This window comes from Corvus brachyrhynchos, unplaced genomic scaffold, assembly GCF_000691975.1.
Source record: "Corvus brachyrhynchos isolate BGI_N302 unplaced genomic scaffold, ASM69197v1 scaffold32, whole genome shotgun sequence".
NCBI classification, from domain to species: Eukaryota; Metazoa; Chordata; class Aves; order Passeriformes; family Corvidae; genus Corvus; species Corvus brachyrhynchos.
Window position 1 is genome coordinate 13,805,817 of NW_008237919.1, and position 577 is coordinate 13,806,393.

At 41.6% G+C, this 577-nt stretch overlaps 1 protein-coding gene across 3 annotated transcripts in view; it reads right to left on the minus strand.

Annotated features, from left to right (window-relative positions):
- The window catches only part of NAP1L1 (nucleosome assembly protein 1 like 1), a 28,942-nt gene extending 28,579 nt beyond the window's left edge, over positions 1 to 363 (minus strand). For all 3 annotated transcript variants that reach the window (XM_017733262.1, XM_017733263.1, XM_008632820.2), the window contains exon 1: positions 339 to 363. The gene's annotated coding sequence lies outside the window, so the exon portion shown is untranslated. The remainder of the gene's footprint in view (positions 1 to 338) is intronic.
- Positions 364 to 577: the final 214 nt, after the last annotated feature.

Sequence of the window (577 nt, forward strand, 5' to 3'; positions counted from 1 at the left end):
TGAGTCAGGCGGCAGGACAATGATGGGCCATTAACAGCAAGATAGTCTGGGGGGAGGAGGCAAGGAAACACTGCCCCACCTGATTGCAACAGCTGATGGGGATGGTAATAGAATACACTGCAACCCAGGACAATATCCAAGATGGGAAGCACTCATACCACCAAGGGCTAGATACATTCCTTTCATAAAGGGAACACCCAGTTTCTCTTCTAAACGATCTTCCAGTCTGAATGACTGTAAAGTTAAAAAACGTTTTAAGCATTTCTTTGTACAGTGTTAGACCTTCAGTCGCACAAGTAACAGCAGGTCAAGAGACAGAGGCTGCCACAAGCACGTACCTTTTATAACAACTCATGAAAAGGGTTAAGCAAGTTTGAAGTTACTGTGAAACCGTACTGCTACATCTCAGCTTACAGTAATATGGCAAAATTCAGAATCTGGCTGTAGAGAACAAAAAAAAAAAATCACTAAAACATGATAATGCTGAAACAAGTAACACAACACAATTAACTGAAACTGTCTGCTCTCTCGCCTTCAAGTGTTTTTTCTTTTGCACTCTCTAATAACTCCTGAGGTA